Genomic DNA, 19,562 nt, shown 5'->3' on the forward strand with positions numbered 1-19,562 from the left:
CACTTTTCCACGACATTCTAATTTATTGAGATGCACCTGTATATACCGATCAGCCACAACATTAAAACCACCTGCCACCTGAGTTACCGTAGACTTTGTCAGTTCGAACCAGTCTGGGCATTCTCTGTTGACCTCTCTCAGCAACAAGGCATTTCCGTCCATAGAACTGACACTCACTGGATGTTTTTTTTGTTTTTGGCACCATTCGGAGTAAATTCTTGAGACTGTTGTGTGTGAAAATCCCAGGAGATCAGCAGTTACAGAAAAACTCAAACCAGCCCATCTGGCACCAACAATCATGCCATGATCCAAATCACTGAAATCATATTTTTTCCCCATCCTAATGGTTGATGTGAACATTAACTGAAGCTCCTGACCCTGCACTGCACTGCTGCCAAACGATTGGCTGATTAGATAATCATATGGTTGATTGTTGTTGCCAGATGGGCTGGTTTGTGTATTTCTGTAACTGCTGATTTCCTTGGATTTTCACACACAACAGTCTCTAGAATGGTGCCTAAAACAAAAAACATCCAGTAAGCGGAAGTTCTGTGGATGGAAATGCCTTGTTGATGAGAGAGGTCAGTGGAGAACGGCCAGACTGGTTTGAACTGACAAAGTCTACGGTAACTCAGATAACCGCTCTGTACAATTGTGGTGAGAAGAATATCATCTCAGAATGCTATTCTGAGATGCGGGTTGGTGCTGTTTTGGTGGCATGAGGAGGACCTACACAATATTAGGCAGATGGTTTTAATGTTGTGGCTGATTGGTGTGTGTGTGTGTGTGTGTGTGTGTGTGTGTGTGTGTGTGTGTGTGTGTGTGTGTGTGTATATATATATATATATATATATACACACTACTGGTCAAAAGTTTGGAACACTCTTAACATTCTTTTACATGCACTTAGGTTGAAGTCATTAAAAAAAAATTTTTTAACCACTCCACAGATTTCATATTAGCAAACTATGGTTTTGGCAAGTCGTTTAGGACATCGATTTTGTGCATGACATGAGTACTTTTTCCAACAATTGTTTACAGACAGATTGTTTCATTTTTAATTGACTATATCACAATTCCAGTGGGTCAGAAGTATGCGCAAGTATAAACACCATGGGACCACGCAGCCATCATACCACTCAGGAAGGATACGCATACTGTCTCCTAGAGATGAACGTAGTTTGGTGCGAAAAGTGCAACTCAATCCCAGAACAACAGCAAAGGACCTTGTGAAGATGCTATAAGAAACAGGTAGACAAGGATCTATATACACAGTAAAATGAGTCCTGTATCGACATAACCTGAAAAGCTGCTCAGCAGGAAGAAGCCACTGCTCCAAAACCGCCATAAAAAAGCCAGACTACAGTTTGCAAGTGCACATGGGGACAAAGATCTTACTTTTTGGAGAATTGTTCTCTGGTCTGATGAAACAGAAATTTAACTATTTGGCCATAATGACCATCGTTATGTTTGGAGGAAAAAGGGTGAGGCTTGCAAGCCGAAGAACAACATCCCAACCGTGAAGCATGGGGATGGCAGCATCATAGTTGTGGGGGTGCTTTGCTGCAGGAGGGACTGGCGCACTTCACAGAATAGATGGCATCATGAGGAAGGAAAATTATGTGGATATATTGAAGCGACATCTCAAGACATCAGCCAGGAAGTTAAAGCTCGGTTGCAAATGAGTCTGCCAAATGGACAATGACCTCAAGCATACCTCCAAAGTTGTGGCAAAATGGCTCAAGGACAACAAAGTCAAGGTATTGGAGTGGCCATCACAAAGCCCTGACCTCAATCTGATAAAAAATTTATGGGCAGAAATTAAAAAGCATGTGCAAGCAAGGAGGCCTACAAACCTGACTCTTACACCAGTTCTGTTTGGAGGAATGGAGCAAAATTCCAGCAACCAGCTTGTGGAAGGCAACCCAAAATGTTTGACCCAAGGTAAACAATTTAAAGGCAATGCTACCAAATACTAACAAAGTGTATGTAAAATTCTGACCCACTGGGAATGTGATTAAAGAAATAAAAGCTGAAATAAATAATTCTCTCTTCTATTATTCTGACATTTCACATCCTTAAAATAAAGTAGTGAATCCTAACTGACCTAAAACAGGGAATGTTTTCTACGATTAAATGTCAGGAATTGTGAAAAAAAAACTGAGATTAAATGTATTTGGCTAAGGTGTATGTAAACTTCTGACTTCAACTGTATAAGGATTAGTAGGTGGGTTGTCGTGTTCTTTTTGTGTAGGTTAATTTTTTCACTCATAAGTTTAAAATGAATGGGGAAAAATCGACATTTTTAATTATTCTATGACTTAATTGTAATGTAACAGCTGCATGTCAGTGATATGATTTGGTCAAAGGTATTTAATGCAGGTTGCACATATATACAGTAGTGGCCAAAAATATTGGCACCCTTGGTAAATATGCGCAAAGAAGGCTGTGAAAAAAAAAATCTGCATTGTTTATCCTTTTGATCATTCATTCAAAAAATTCACAAAAATCTAACCTTTAATTGAAGTAAAACAATTGAAACAGGGGAAATATTTCATTATTAAATAAATATTTTTCTCCAAAACGCATTGGCCATAATTATTGGCACCCTTTTATTCAATACTTTTTGCAACCTCCCTTTGCCAAGATAACCGTTCTGAGTCTTCTCTTATAATGCCTAATGAGGTTGGAGAACACCTGGCAAGGGATCTGAGACCATTCGTCTATACAGAATCTCTTCAGATCCTTCAAATTCAGAGGTCTATGTAGGTTGACTCTCCTCTTCAGTTCACCCCACAAGTTTTCTATGGGGTTCAGGTAAGGGAACTGGGATGGCTATGGCAGTGAACCATTTTAGTGTTGATTTTGGTGTTTGTTTTGGATCATTGTCCTGCTGGAAGATCCAACCAGGGCCCATTGTAAGCTTTCTGGCGGAGGCAGTCAGGTTTTGATTTTTTTATCTGTTGGTATTTGATAGAGTCCATGATGCCATGTATCCGAACAAGATGTCCAAGACCTTTGGCAGAAAAACAGCTCTACAACATTCATGATGCAGCACCACATTTAACCGTGGGCATTGGGTACTTCATCTCTGTGTACGACAAACCCATCTCTGGTGTTTGCTGCCAAAAAGCTCTTTTTTGTTTCATCTGACCATAGAACCGGGTTGCATTTGAAGTTCCAGTAGTGTCTGGCAAACGGAAGAAGCTTGTGTTTGTTGTTGGATGAGAGCAGAGGCTTTTTTTCTTGAAACCCTCCCAAAAAACGTGTGGTGATGTAGGTGATATCTGATTTATTTCTTTTTTCTTTTTTTTTTTTTTTTTTGACTTTCTGACCCCAAGACCCAACTAATTTCTGCAATTATCCAGCTGTGATCCTTGGAGATTCTTTGGCCACTTGAACCTAAGGCAGCTAAGGCAGATTATTTCCTGAAGATAATTGAACAGGCAAGAAGTAATTCTAAAATAATCTGAAACCAGTTAAATAAATTAAAAGGACATAAAATAAAATAAAAAAAAAGATAGAACATCACTTGAATTGAAAGTAAATGGGAAGCTGACAAATAATCCAGCTGCAGTGGCCAAAGCACTTAATCATTATTTATTGATTCTGTAGTCTCAATTGCACAATGTTTTTCCCCTGAGTATACAGAAGTTTGTCCAGTTAATACAGTTGAACAAGCCTTTACTCTAAAGGCTGTCACTGAATTAGATGTCATAAGACCAGTTATATCTCTTAGACCATCCAGAGCAAAGAATATATTTGGTATGGATGTAGTAATGCTTAAAGAGCTTAGTGTGTCACTAATTAATCCCATCACCAAAATTATCAACCTTTCAATTCTCCAGGGGAAGTTTCCATGTGCTTGGAAATCATCTGTTGTTGTACCTATTTTCAAAAGTGGAGATTTTCATTGTGCTAGTAATTATAGGCCTATTAAACTTTTACCTATAGTGTCAAAGGTTGCGGAGAAATTGATAGCTGCGCAAATTACTGATCATCTGAATACTAGTTCATTTGCCATGCATCCAATGCAATTTGGATTCAGAGCAAACTACTCAACTGAGATGGCAAACTGTTACTTCATTGAAAAAGTTAAGTCTCTATTGGACAAAGGTGGGGTTGTTGGAGCAATGTTTCTTGACCTTAAGAAGGCTTTTGACACTGTTAACCATAGAATTCTTATGAATAAATTATTAGGTTTTAATGTTTCTACAGAGACTTTGAATTGGATAGAATCATATTTGTCAGGTCGAACACAGTATGTTCAAGTTCTGAATTATAAATCAACAGCCCTAAGTATATCCACAGGTGTTCCCCAAGGATCTATTCTGGGTCCATTGCTATTTACGTTGTATATTAATGATCTTCCATCTGTTTGTCCCAACACTAACATCCAAATGTATGCGGACGACACTTATTTATATACATTGGAGCAGTGTGTCACAAGTTGCTAATGATCCATGGTTCATGTAAAAGCTTGGTTAGAACAATGCTGTTTACAATTAAATATCTCTAAAACAGTGTGTATGTTTTTTACCAAAACAAATAGTTCAAGTGTAGTGCCAGATGTTTTTGTATCAGGGGAAAGGCTACAAGTTGTATCTGAATATAAGTACCTTGGAGTTTTAATTGATTCCAGACTTTCTTTCAAGGCTCAGGTTATAAAGGTCTGTAATTGGGTCAAATTTAATCTCTCAAATTTTAGATTTATTCGAGATTGAATGTCCACAGAGGCCTCTATGATGTATGTACATTCTGTGGTCATTTATCATATTACTTATTGTTTAACAACTTGGTCACAAGCTAGTACAACTACTCTAAAACCATTGGAGTCTCTGTATAAACAATCACTAAAAACTCTTGATAAGAAATCGGTTTATTTTCATCATTGTTCAATATTAAAAAAATATATAATCTGCTTAGTTGGGAAAACATGATCAAATTGTAGATGTTTGTCTTATGTTTAAGACTATACATAGCTTGTCCTCCCCGTTAAAACAGTATGTTAACATAAGAACAACTGCACATTGGTCCACAAGGGCTGGTGCAAGATGGGACTGTATTATTCCCCTCAAAAAGTGTAAATTTAGTCAGTCTGTATTTTCCGTTAAAGCTGCACGGGAATGGAACTCCATCCCATCAACAATTAGAGGACTAGATGCATACAGTTCTTTTAAGTTTCATCTTCAAAAATGGTTAATTAATACTCAGCACTGTCTACATTAGGTTTTATTTGATTTGATTTTAGCTTGTCTGTAATTGTTCTTGGTTAATTGTTATTCTCCTGTCGCTATCTCTCTGACCTTTTACGAAGCACAATATGAGTTTAGATAAAATTTCCTACTAATATAATGTATTTAATATGATTTATTGTGCTTGGAATCAGTTATGTGCTTGTATTTTTTAATTAGCATTTGATAATGTAGTTAATGTGTTTTGTTTTTGTTTTTTTTCTTGTTATTGTATTAATATAAGATGCTTTGTTTTTTAGGGTGACTTTTTAACATTCTGTCAAGGTTCTACAGATGAAAAATAGCCTTTTGGCTAATTCTGGCACATTTACAGTCATGTTCATTAATGTGCACTGCCCCTGTGAATAAATAAATAAATAAAAATTAACCATCCTCCTCACTGTGCGTGGAGATAATATAGACACACGTCCTCTTCCAGGCCAATTCTTAACATCTCCAGCTGATTGGAACTTCTTAATTATTGCCCTGATGTTGGAAATGGCTATTTTTGGCAATTTTTAGAATAATAGTAAAGTCATCAAAACTATGGAATAACATAAATGGAATTATGGGAATTATGTTGTGACTAAACAAAATCTAAAATAAATCAAAACTGTGTTATATTGTAGCATCTTCAAAGTAGTCACCCTTTACCTAGAATTTGCAGACATGTACTCTTGACATTTTCTCAACCAACTACTTGAGGTATCACCCTGGGATGTTTTTAAACAGCTATTTTAAAAAGCATTTTTAAAATAGCTGTTTTTTGGCTATTTTCTTATAGCCACTTCCCATTTTGTGAAGCTCAACAGCCTTTTTCCACACATCAGAACTATATTCTTTAGCCTAACCCACTGTGATTGATGATTAAGGGAATTTGGCCTGTGTGTTACCTCATATTTATACCCTTGTGAAACAGGAAGTCATGGCTGAACAATTTCATGTTCCTAGTCACCCAGGTGCACAACAAAATGTAAAATATGAATGGGAATATACTTCAGATATATTTTACTCATGAGAATTTCTAGGGGTGGCAATAATTTTGGCCAACGTGTTTTCGAGAAAAATATTTATTTAATGAGATATTTCCCCTCTTTCAATTGTTTTACTTCAATTAACAGTTAGATGTGTGTGAATTTTTTGAATGAAAGATCAAAAGGATAAATAATGTAGATTTTTTTTTTCATAGCCTTATTTGCTCATATTTACCAAGGGTGCCAATATTTTTGGCTACTACTGTATATATCTCCCCTCCACCACCAGCGTGTGAAGATGATGAATGTTTACAGTTGTGCTGAGCAACAGCTGTTTGTGGCCTGGCTGTAATTCCTCCCACATCCAAATCAATTATAGACATTTACTGTAAATGAAATGCTTATACAGTCTTAACATTGCCCACCACCTGCTCAGTGAGTCCAACCTTTGCATTTTTTTTATCCTTTCCTTCTTTCTGCTTATCTGTTGCTTTCCTTCTCCCCCCTCCCCAGTAGCTTATTTACTGAGTGGCTAATCTTCCAGCCCCTGGGACAGCACATCCTATCAGGAAAACACGCTTTTTTTTTTTTTTTTTTACATCTGCTTGGTGAGAGAGAACCAAAAACAAATGATTTGATAAGAGCATTAATGCTTAAACCAGGAAACCAAAATTACACATTCCTAATGTGACCCAAAGGCTGTGCCCAACATCACACAATTCTGTGTGATTGGGGTACCACACAGCGTTTAAATTAAAGCTGCTCTGAGAAAATTAATTTCTCTTTCAGAATTATTTCTGTTATTCGGTTGGAATGGAATGAACGACCCTGATGGGAGGGGTGCACCTCAGCACTTGCCTCAAAAGAGACTGCGTGACCTCCTTAATAATCACGACTACGGAAAAGTCTATTAACAGCTTGGCTGACTCAATCCAAATGGAGGTCAGAGAAAAGGAAGAGAGTTTCCATCTGACCTGCTACTTTCTCGAAGGAGCTCAGATCTTCTTCATACTTAGCTAATTGAGTGGAGCATGAGGATGGATAGGATACGGCCCATAGGTTATAACTTTGCATTAAGATAGGAAAGCTATTATTTAGCTCTGAATTAGGCAGTTTAGTATGGTCAGCTAAAAGCTAAAGGTGAGCTGCACTGGTTGACAGGTCCAGTTTGGTAGTCAAGACCAAAGCTTTGGTTGAACTTGAACTTCTTTTCATTGCATTATCAATATTTAATTGAGTACTTCACCCAAGTTCAAAGCCCATATGATTTTCCTCTGTGGAACACAAAAGAAGATATTTTACAGAAAATTTGCGCTGCACTTTTCCATACAACAAAAAATAAATGGGGACTGAAGGGGCGGTCACACTACACTTCGCACTTCATTCAGTCCCATTCATACGCATCCGAACGTGGGAGACGTTCATGCGTATGAATGAACGTCTCCCACGTATTCCAAACTCATTCAAAGAAATTTTTTATGACGCTGCATATCAAAGTTCAAGCTTGGTGAACTCTGAACTACAAATCTGGATGACGAGTGGATGTGTGACCAATGGAAGATCGAAACATCACACACTGACCTCTTGGCTCAATTCAAAGGGCAAATATTTAAAATCTGTGTGTTTTTATTGTTGCTGGAATGTGAGCAGATGGTATTGTCTTACATTTTGAATATTATATTATTTGTTATTTGGGAAATGTTATTTACTTAAACCAGAATGCATCATATCCTGGTCCGTTGCATTGTCCGAAAAGTTTTCACATGTTCAAAGCCTAGTGTGACTGCCCCTTTAGGCTGACAAGCACCAAAAGCAAAAAAACAAAAACAAACAAAAAAAAAAGCACCATAAAAGTAGTCCAATCTAGGGCTTTATATTCCAAGTCTTCTGAAGTCATACAATATCTTTGTGTTAGAACCAGACCAAAATGTTTTGTCATTTCCACTGAATCTTTCGCCGTAGCTCTCAAATCTAATTTGTGCGTGGCTTCAGTTCAAACATGGAGCATCAATATACACTGTGCCAGGTTTGATGTCAAATTGCAAATAAAAACGTAAAAGTAATTCCAGTGCGAATAATGCTACGTTCCATTCAACTCGGAAAGTCGGGATTTCCAACTTCCTACTAAATAAAAGTGCAATGGAATGCCACTTGGAAACTCGTGCAGAATTTTTCAACTCTGATTTTGCCAAGATGCAGGTGCACGTCATCACACAAACATGTCGGCACCCAGGGAGATGTACAAAGTTAGTGATAAACATGCACTTTTATTAAATAATATCAATCAATGAGTAAAGTTCCTACATTGCATGATATTAAAGTTTAACAAACGTTTGCAGAGACAGGTGTACCAAACATGGTAAATTGTATTCTCTTTTGATTATTGTACACCTGTAGCACAAATGCTCGCATTGCACCATTGTTTATCAATTGGGTTGCTAGGAGACATCTCTTGTGACAGTCAAACACCTGCAAAGCTAACAGGAGCATTGCAGTTTTGTTTCCTTACACGTCATCTTCCTAGCATCTGGTAGTGGAATGCCTTCATTATCGGAGATATCAAGTAGGAATATCCCACATCCAAATTTGAATGGAACGCAGCATAAATAACACAAAAGTAAAAACTATTTTAAAAAAGAAATAACAGCAAAATTATTCAATCCTAGTCCAAATTTTGTTTATAGAGATGGCCCTGTTTGGGTGTGATCTTATGTGGGCATTTTTATGAGCTACATCAAACTTTTGTGCTTGGCAGCAGCACCAGCTTTGCTCTTCTTCCTGTAAAATCAGCAACCTTACTGTAGCCATCGAGGGAGAAACAGTAAATTCTCGCAGATGAGCACTGATGGTCCGTAAATCAGTTGAGTTAGATGGCAGGATCTGGGAAGGGCTGTTAAAAAGAGATTGACCTTACTGGGATTTTCATTGTTAACCTTAATGATCTCGTTGGACCCTTGGAACAATGACCAACAATGAAATTGACCCCCTTATGGTTGGCACAGCCTCTTAAGGACACTTACATCATGGGAAATGCACACACCTACACCATATTGGCGTAGTCAACCATTATTGCAGTTTAATACATTATTATTATACTGATGTTTAAAGTGTTGTGCTTAGTCTTTTTTATATGCACCTCTCAGGATCTGCAGGGGATGTATTTGGAGAAAGCAGATGAGCTCCACTCTCTGATGTGTGCTGTCACAGACAAGGTAAGCAGGGAAGCATGCCACTGCTGTCGGGATCATTACTGTGAGCTGAATTTTAGAAAGGCTCTCAAGGCGGGGGTGGTTTGTAGCCTGTTGGCTTTGATTCCTCTGATAATCAGTGAGTAGAGTGCTGAGATTGAGCACTCATCTCACGTAGTGTAGACTGGTGGTAGACAATATATAAAACAGGCAAATATTCGGGTGATACTGTAATTGAAATTTTGAGATTATCCTCATTGGCCAATAATCGTGCCCACCTTTCCAATTAACATATTTAAATCTGAACTCTTGAGTCTGAGCATGGTTAAACCCTCTCCAAAATTTTCTGTCTCTAAATTCATTACCTTTAAATCCTGCTTTTGTAACAAATTCCCCACCTTCAACAATACATTTCATAACAATCTCTGTCAAATCGCTTGCAGAGCAATGTTCTTTGAAAATATTAATTAAAAAAAAAAAAAAGCTTTGAATTATTTAGAAAAACTACTGTGTGATAAAGGTTTTATGCCAGTAAAATCTCAAAGAAAAAGATTTTTTGGAGAGGACAATAGCAGCGTGTAATGTGGGTGGTGATCAGATGTGGTCAATATGATACTATGATCTTTTATATAGACCATCTCACTCGCTTCATCTTACAGGAAATCGGCCAGGCACACTCTGTCAGAGTCTCTGCTGATTTATATTGCTGATAAAGCAGCTCTACTGGGCCGTTCTTATTTAATCAGACATTGCTCTCACAAGACTATGATGACTCTCTCCAGAGCAAACCCTGAGATGTGGAAAATGGGCTTGAAGCTGAACTGATTAACATTAATCAGAAGAATCAGAATCAGCTTTATTGCCAAGTATGCTTACACATACAAAGAATTTGTCTTGGTGACAGGAGCTTCCAGTGTACAACAATACAAAAACAGCAGCAAGACATAGATAATAATAAAAAATAAAACTAATTATACACTATATTTAAATATAAAACTAATATATATATATATATATAAAAAATTTTTTTATTATTTATTTATTTTTTTCTCTCAGAGGAATGAAATGGCAGAAGAGGTTGGATGAATATAAGAAAGACTAAACTGTGTATTGCACATAATTATTGCTCAATGGGGCAATTTAACTGTTCATGAGATGGATAGCCTGAGGGAAAAAAACTGTTCCTGTGCCTGACGGTTCTGGTGCTCAGAGCTCTGAAGTGTCTACCAGAAGGCAACAGTTCAAAAAGGTAGTGGGCGGGGTGAGTGGGGAGTGATTTTTCCAGCCTTTTTCCTCACTCTGGAAGTGTATAGTTCTTGAAGGGGGGGCAGGGGGCAACCAATAATCCTCTCAACAGTCCGAACTGTCCTCTGTATTCTTCTGATGTCTGATTTCGTAGCTGAACCAAACCAGACAGTTATTGAAGTACAGAGGACAGACTCAATGACTGCTGAGTAAAACTGTATCAGCAGCACCTGTGGCAGGTTGAATTTCCTCAGCTGGCAAAGGAAGTACAACCTCTGCTGGGCCTTCTTCCACAGTGGAGTCAATGTGGGTCTCCCACTTCAGGTCCTGTGAGATGGTAGTGCCCAGGAATCTGAATGACTCCACTGCTGCCACAGTGCTGTTTAGAATGGTGAGGGGGGTCAGTGTTGGGGTGTTTCTCCTAAAGTCCACAATGATCTCCACTGTTTTGAGCGTGTTCAGCTCAAGGTTGTTTTGACTGTACCAGACAGCCAGCTGTTCAACCTCCCTTCTGTATGCAGACGACTCATCGTCATCTCGGATGAGGCCGATGACAGTGGTGTCGTCTGCAAACTTCAAGAGCTTGACAGAGGGGTGCTTGGTGATGCAGTCATTGGTGTAGAGGGAGAAGAGTAGTGGGGAGAGCACACATCCCTGTGGGGCACCAGTGCTGATTGTACAGGTGCTAGAAGTGAGTTTCCCCTGTCTCACAAGCTGCTGCCTGTCCATCAGAAAGCTGGTAATCCACTGACAGATAGACATGGGAACAGAGAATTGGTATAATTTATTCTGGAGTATAGCTGGGATGATGGTGTTGAAAGCTGAACTGAAGTCCACAAAAAGGATCTTTGCATATGTCCCTGGTCTGTCCAGATGTTGCAGAATATGATGCAATCCTATGTTGACTGCATCTTCCACAGACCTGTTTGCTCGATAAGCAAATTGAAGGGGATCTAGAAAGGGTCCAGTGATGTTCTTCAGGTGGGCCAACACCAGTCTCTCAAATGATTTCATGACCACAGACGTCAGGGCGAAAGGTCTGTTGTCATTAAGTCCTATGATTTTTCGTTTCTTTGGGACAGGAATAATGATTGAGTGTTTGAAGCAGCATGGGACTTCACACTGCTGTCTCTGGTGGGGCATGTGATGTGCTGTTTGTATTTGGGCAGTTCACGTGTGAGATTTGCTTTGTTAAAATCCCCAAGAATAACAATAACCGAGTCCGGGTATTGTTGTTCCATGTCTGTGATTTGATCAGCCAGCTGTTGCAGCGCTGTGTTCAAACACGTGTTTGGTGTGATATACACACTCACCAGAATAAACGAGGAAAACTCCCACGATAAGTAGAAAGGCTTACAGTTAATAAAGAGCGCTTCCAAATTAGGACAGCACATCCTCTTTAACGTTGTTACATCTGTACACCAACTTTCATTGATATAAAAGCATGTTCCACCGCCTCTCGTTTTCCCCGTTAACTCCGCTCTAAACAGCTGGAAGCCCGGCAGATGTAACGCACTGTCCGGAATGGCTTCACTCAGCCAGGTTTCTGTTCCAAAGCAGCAGAGGTTAAAAAGTCCTTGTTTGTGCGGGTGAGGAGATGTAGTTTGTCCGTTTTGTTAGGAAGAGAGCGGAGATTCGCTAAGTGAATACTCGGCAGCGCTGTTCGAAATCCGTGCCGACGGAGTTTGACCAGCGTACCGGCTCGTCCCCCTCGCCTGCGTCTCTTGAACAGCAGAGCTGCGCCTCCAACTAAAATGTCTAGCAAAACGTCTGAATATTTGAAAACCGGGAAAAGATTGTCTGGTACATGCTGTCGAATGTTCAGCAGTTTGTCTCTGTTAAAACTGACTGGAAAAAGATTACTAAACACAGGACAAACAAACAAAAACAACAAAAGAACTGAGGAGCTCCACATCGAGGCAGCCATCCGCGGCGCCATCATGATGGTGCAACAAAAAAATTGGCTTTTGGCTGGTAAATGGTTGCATTTCACTCACCAGTAATTGTGTAGTATAGTGGTGGAGTATTCAGCAGCGAAATCCTTTCACTCACTGTGTTTTGAGTGTAAAAGCTGTTCCGTGTGTCCAAAGATGAGATCCACGCGACCCGTTTTTCCTTGAATAATGTATTTTTTAATATCCTTTCTGTTCTCTAGTTGTTGATCAAAAACAACAAAAAATAAACATTTAATTATAATCATGCATGGCACAGATGATGCCATTCGAATCCTCTCTTGTTAACATGCCATTCTTTTTTAAAGAGACCATAACGATTTTAGCACGTGTTCAGCAAATCACTTTAAATACTTGTAAATAGTACAAATTATGCAATTAAACAATAAACAAATGTATAACAAAAAATAATATCTAAAATATAATATCTTATTTATTGATTGAATACATGGATTTGTTCATTTTTAAAAAGCCAAAATGTGACCAAAATTATGAAAAACTAATAAAATATGATTAGTCAAATTAATATTTTCATAATGTATTTTGTTAGAAGGTCCCCTGTATAATTAAAAGCATTACCTGATAGAGAATTTCTTTCATATAGAAGCAAAAGGGAAATATACCCAATTATAACTGAAATATATTCTATATGATTCGATATTGAATCCATTCGGAATCTAATCCAATCCAATCGAATTGAGAGCTTGTGAATCGGAATTGAATCTGGAAATCTGTAACAACACCCAGCCTTACTGGTGGACCTGCATAGCCAAGCTGTTCACCACCCGGGTGCAATTCATTAATTGTGAATTCCACCACTAGTTGTTTAGAGAATAAAAAATATACCCTGCTGCAAAGACCATCTTATACCAGCATCATTTCACTAACCAGGTTTATGCTGGTTAGTACCGGTCTAGCTAGTGTACCAATTCAGAGGCTTTGTACCTCATGACATGTCCAAAAACATTATTTTACCCTCTTTTAAATGTGTGAGTACAGTGAGGCCAGATGGTCCCCACAATCACGTCCATCTGGAGAAACTGAGTGGTGTTTCGGGGCTTGTTAGAGTTATTTGTCTCTGCATACATTCAGGTCACCATAAAGATTGTTCCCTCTTCCTCATTTGAGCTCCTGGCACATTTAGACTGAGTTCAGCTCTAGCAGGACCAATAAGTGTATTAGTTTCACTCACTCAAAAGGGAGCTGGATCCTGCTGGCAAGCTTAGAGCCCACTGTGTTTATTCAGAAGATGTGTAAATAAATATATAACTGAAGAGCAAGAGAGTTTTTACCCCCTTCTCCCCATCTTAATCTGGGGAAAATGTGCATCACTGTCACCCACCGTTTGCCTGCGTGGGGGAATTCAGCTCAAAGGAAATGTCAATATTTTCTCTGCCAGAATAGGGATGTACTAAAGTGGGATTCGATGACCTCAGCGAAAATTGGTGATGGAACTAGGTGCTTTTTCCCCCCACATAAAATTAACTCACCACCTCATTTTCATGGTCCATCTTCTGGCTCCAAGAACTTGAGCAGGATTATGCCCACGATTTAGCTCTTTAAGATTAAAGGAATGCTACAGTTCAATACAAGTTAAGCACTATCAGCAGCATTTGTGACACACTGTTGATTACCACATAAAATAATTTTGACTTGTCCCTCAATTTGTAAGAACAAGCAAATATTTTGTACACTAATGCACTTACAATGGAAGTCTATGGGGCATGGCTTTGCACCAGAATAAACATTATGTTCACACTGTTTTAAAAGTAGCCAAAAGACATTATATGTGTTCATATGAAGCTAATGTGATTAAACCAGTTACTTACCTTGTCCGAACAAAATTAAGACCACATTTCCAACTCCTGTTATGACTATTTTAAGTGCTGCAAACCCAATAACTTTCACATAATATGTTCAAATATTCAGCCACAGGAATTACATTGGTAACATATTACAAGAAGTTAATCCACCAGTACTTCCGCAGCTAAAAGTACAATTTAACAGCACAAGTAACACATTTTGTACAGATTAATTAAATAAGCGCTTTAACAAAAATACAAGGTTCACCTTTCTGCTTTTAAACCCTCCTAAATGCCTTGCCCCATTGTATTTTTTTTTTTAAACTGAGGGATGGGTCTAAATAAATTTTTGTGGCATTTGACTAGGGTTGGGAAACAAGAACGGAGAACATTTAAAAAAATATATACCGGAATCGAATGATTTTTATGACTTTCAATTTCATTAGTGGTTCTCAAACGTGCATTCTTCTGCTTATGCGAATGCAACACTGTGGTAAAATACTCTGAAAATTTGTCCTGTTTCCACTCGGTGCACTGCAACACCGCTACTCATTCAGCAGCGCAAAACATAGAGGACGACCAGTAGTTTGGTTCCTGAAACGAATGACTTTTATGAGACTGTTCATTTGATCTACAGCACTAAAACAGTATGACCAGTCTAGCCCAATTCCTGAAACAAAAATACTCCGAGTCAGCTCTTATGAATCTACAATGCAAAACATTAAGTGCTACCTACTGAACGAAAGATGGTTATCAGCCTGTTTTTTTTTTCTCGTTGTTTTTTTTTTTGCTCCGCAAGTTAATCTAACTTGAACCAAGAAATCCACACAAAAAAATAAAAAAAATAAAAAAAATTCGCTCTGGATTAGAATCAGAATCAGCTTTATTGCCAAGTATGCTTACACATACATGGAATTTGTCTTGGTGACAGAAGCTTCCAGTGCACAAACAATACAGCAACAAGACAGAGATAATTATAAAATAAAAACAAATATATACACACACACACACACACAAAACAATATACAAATACAAATCTGTAATAAACAGAAGCAAGGGAATGCAATGGCAGAAGAGGTGTGGTAGGTTGGATAAATATAAATAGACTAAGCTGTATATTGCACATTAATTATAGCTCAAAGGGGCAGTTTTAACTGTTCATGATATAGCCTGAGGGAAAAAACTGTTCCTGTGCCTGACAGTTCTGGTGCTCAGTGCTCTGTAGCGCCTTCTAGAAGGCAACAGTTCAAAAAGGTAGTGGGCTGGGTGAGTGGGGTCCAGTGTGATTTTTACAGCCCTTTTCCTCATTCTGGAAGTGTACAGTTCTTGAAGGGAGGGAAGGGGGCAACCAATAATCCTCTCAGCAGTCCGAACTCTCCTTTGTAGTCTTCTGATATCCGATTTCGTAGCTGCACCAAACCAGACAGTTACTGAAGTGCAGAGGACAGGCTCAATGACTTCTGAGTAGAACTGTATCAGCAGCGCCTGTGGCAGGTTGAACTTCCTCAACTGGCAAAGGAAGTACAACCTCTGCTGGGCCTCTTTCACAATGGAGTCAATGTGGGTCTCCCACTTCAGGTCCTGTGAGATGGTAGTGCCCAGGAACCTGAATGACTCCACTGCTGCCACAGTGCTGTTTAGAATGGTGAGGGGGGTTAATGTTGGGGTGTACCTCCTAAAGTCCACAATTATCTCCACTGTTTTGAGCATGTTCAGCTCAAGGTTGATTTGACTACACCAGTGAGCCAGCCGTTCAACCTCCTTTCTGAATACAGACTCATCGTCATCTTGGATGAGGCCGACGACAGTAGTGTCATCTGCAAACTTCAAGAGCTTGACAGAGGGGTCTTTGGCAGTGCAGTCATTTGTATACAGGGAGAAGAGTAGTGGGAAGAGCACACATCCCTGGGGGGCACCAGTGCTGAATGTACATGTGCTGGAAGTGAATTTCCCCTGTCTCACTAGCTGCTGCTTGTCCGTCAGAAAGCTGGTGATCCACTGACAGACATGGGAACAGAGAGTTGGTGTAATTTAATCTGGAAAATAGCTGGGATGATGGTGTTGAAAGCTGAACTGAAGTCCACAAAAAGGATCCTTGAATATGTACCTGGTCTGTCCAGATGTTGCAGGATATGATGCAATCTCATGTTGACTGCATCATCCACAGACCTGTTTGCTCGATAAGCAAATTGAAGGGGATTTAGAAAGGGTCCAGTGATGTCCTTCTGGTGGGCCAACACCAGTCTCTCAAATGATTTCATGACCACAGACGTCAGAGCAATGGGTCTGTAGTCATTAAGTCCTGTGATTTTGGGTTTCTTTGGGACAGGAATGATGATTGAGTGTTTGAAGCAGCATGGAACTTCACACTGCTCCAGTGATCTATTGAAGATCAGTGTGAAGATGGGGGCCAGCTGGTTAGTACAGAATTTTAGACAAGTGGGTGAAACACAATCTGGGCCCTGTGCTTTCCTTGTCTTTTGTTTTCGGAAGACATGGCACACCTCTTCTTCACAGATCTTAAGTGCAGGTTGAGTAGCAGGAGGGGGCTTGCAGGAGGTGTTGATGTTTGTGTGAAGTGAAGGTCAGAGCAGGTGTGGGTTGTGAGATTGGGCCTTTTAAATCTACAGTAGAACACATTCAGGTCTTCAACCAGTTGTTGGTCCACTACAGTGTTGGGGGCAGGAGTCCTGTAGTTAGTAAGCTGTTTCAGGCCACTCCACACTGATGCAGTGAAAACTTGTTTTTCAGCTTATCAGAATAGCTTCTTTTAGCCAAACTGATTTCCTTATTCAGAGTGTTTCTGGCCTGACTGTACAAGACTTTATCCCCACCTCTGTAAGCATCCTCTTTTGCCTGATGAAGCTGCCTGAGTTCTGCTGTAAACCATGGTTTGACATTGTTGTATGTTAAATAAGTCCTAGTAGGAATGCACATATCCTCACAGAAACTGATATATGATGTCACAGTATCTGTGAGCTTGTCCAGATTGGTGTCTGCAGCCTCAAAAACACTCCAATCAGTGCAGTCAAAGCACGCTTTTAGTTCCAGCTCTGCTTCATTGGTCCTCGCTTTACAGTCTTTACTACAGGTTTAGCTGATTTTAGTTTCTGCATGTAGGTTGGAAGAAGATGAACCAGACAGTGATCAGAGAGTCCCAAAGCTACTCTAGGGACAGAGAGATATGCATCCTTTATTTTTGTGTAGCAATGATCCAGTATATTTCTGTCTCTGGTGGGGCATGTAATGTGCTGCTTGAATTTGGGAGGTTCACATGTGGGGCTTGCTTTGTTAAAATCCCCAAGAATAATAATAACTGAGTCCAGGTATTGTTGTTCCATGTCTGTGATTTGATCAGCCAGCTGTTGCAGTGCTGCGTTCACGAACATGTGAGGAGGAATATAAATACTCACCAGAATAAACGAGAAAAACTCCCACGGCGAGTAGAAAGGCTTACAGTTAATAAAGAGCGCTTCCAATTTTAGGACAACACATCTTCTTTAACGTTGTTACATCTGTACACCAACTTTCATTGATATAAAAGCATGTTCCACCGCCTCTCGTTTTCCCCATTAAATCCGCGATGCGATCTGCTCTGAACAGCTGAAAGCTCGGCAGATTGAACGGGCTGTCCAGAATGGCTTCACTCAGCCAGGTTTCTGAGAAGCACAAGGCAGCAGAGGTTAAAAAGTCCTTGTTTGTGTGGGTGAGGAGATGTAGTTTGTCCGTTTTGTTAGGAAGAGAGCAGAGATTCGCTAGATGAATACTCTGCAGTGCTGTTCGAAAGCCGCACAGCTGCGCCTCTGACTAAAATGTCCAGCAAAGCATCCAAATAGTCAAAAACCAGGAAATGATTGTATGGTATGTGCTGCTGAATGTTCAGCAGTTCGGCCCTGGTAAAACTGATTGGAAAAAGATTGCTAAACACAGGACCAACACACAAAAACAACAAAACAGTTGGAGCGCTCCACACTGTGGCTGCCATCTGTGGCACCATCTTAGAGTCCAAAAAAAAAAAATGTATGCCTTTAAAGTGTAGTTTGAACCTTAATTAGCTACCTGTATTCTTGGTACTATAAATGACTCCCCTTAAATCCACAAGTTTCCAAGATAACTGGTATTATAACAAGCTCACGTTGCAGCCGTGGTACAGGGGTTGGCACACATGTTCAAGTTACATTAAGTTTTAGTGTTCATGCAGCCAAAACGGGTTCAAGTCCTCCCTGCAGTGTGTCCCAATCCCATTCCCCCACTCCCTACCTAATAATTTCTTGTCATTCTCTACTATATCTGTCAAATAATGTGACAGAAGTTTAGGAAAAAAAACTGTTAAGATTACTCTCTTCCTCTCTCTTTCTCTCTGTTCTATTTAGAGTGTGTTTGGTGATGGGGATAACACTAAGGTGCGAGTGTCTGAGCTGGAGGAAGGGAAGAGGACATTGAAGAAGATCAATAAAGACCTGTATGAGTTCTCCACTCAGCTTCTGACCAAACCCAACTAGAAGAACTCTCAGCTCCCGAGGGTCTCTCTAAGAAGAACTGTCAGTATGAGAAAGACAGAAGAGAATAATGCATAAAGCAATGAAAATCTTTGAACTGGACTGAAAGCGCACCAGAACCTCAAAGGTTTATACCTGGTCCTTTGTGACCTAAAGGCAATTTTTTCAATCTCATCACAAACTCAACATGAATCCAGAGGTATATTTAGTGGTATTTTTATGTTGTGACATTTACTTTTTGTATTAAATGTAGGCCTATAAAATGAGTCTGAACTTGAAGTACTTGCTGTTTTTGACCTGTACACTCAATAAAAAAAGAATAAAAAACAGAACCTCTCATCTGTGTGACCTTTGAACAAACATCCAGGCTCTTTAAAAGCAGTGGCGGAGCTAGGGGGGCATGGTCACGATGGGCCAAAGCCTGGCCACACCATTGGGAATCCCACTCGCAATTCAATTCAATTGAATTGTTAAAGAAGAGTAAAGCTGCCCTCCCTTTGACCATCATAGTCGTCTCCCAGGATTTAAATTCAGGAAACATCCACAGAATCTTAAAGCAAAAACATTCTAGCCTTTAATACCTATATAAATAAATAAATAAAAGAATAGAGTGAAGAAAAAGTCATTAGCATTCCATCGGCAAGCTGGTATGAATGTAGGGAATGCTT

The 19,562-nt window shown here is 39.5% G+C and overlaps 1 pseudogene; it reads left to right on the plus strand.

Annotated features, from left to right (window-relative positions):
* LOC127425866 (WD repeat-containing protein 18-like) overlaps nucleotides 1-19,214 on the plus strand; it is a 99,504-nt pseudogene extending 80,290 nt beyond the window's left edge.
* Nucleotides 19,215-19,562: the final 348 nt, after the last annotated feature.

The sequence above is a fragment of the Myxocyprinus asiaticus genome, chromosome 35, assembly GCF_019703515.2.
Source record: "Myxocyprinus asiaticus isolate MX2 ecotype Aquarium Trade chromosome 35, UBuf_Myxa_2, whole genome shotgun sequence".
In the NCBI taxonomy this organism is placed as follows: domain Eukaryota; kingdom Metazoa; phylum Chordata; class Actinopteri; order Cypriniformes; family Catostomidae; genus Myxocyprinus; species Myxocyprinus asiaticus.